This window comes from Polypterus senegalus, chromosome 13 (genome assembly GCF_016835505.1).
Source record: "Polypterus senegalus isolate Bchr_013 chromosome 13, ASM1683550v1, whole genome shotgun sequence".
NCBI classification, from domain to species: domain Eukaryota; kingdom Metazoa; phylum Chordata; class Cladistia; order Polypteriformes; family Polypteridae; genus Polypterus; species Polypterus senegalus.
Genome location: NC_053166.1, coordinates 53,427,768 through 53,428,096, shown reverse-complemented (window position 1 = coordinate 53,428,096; position 329 = coordinate 53,427,768).

The window sequence follows — 329 nt, the reverse complement described above, 5'->3', positions numbered from 1 at the left end:
TTATGTATTTGTATTTATCACAAGATAAATAAAAACATAACCAAGATCATATTATCACACAGTGAATCATAACTTTTAAAATGGTATGCTACCTGATAAGAAGACAAGCCTTAGCACACATTTTACTATAGCATACCCCACTAGAAATGCCAGGGCAAAATTACATATTATATTATTCCAATGGCTATTGCATCTACTGTCTAACTTACTATGTGCAGTACACCATTCTTTAGTCTAGCCATTTGTGGGATTGAGATTTCAAGAAAAAATTAGTCTTTATAATTGTATTGTATGCTCCAAAAAGTGGGCTTTTCCACATTTTTCAAGTT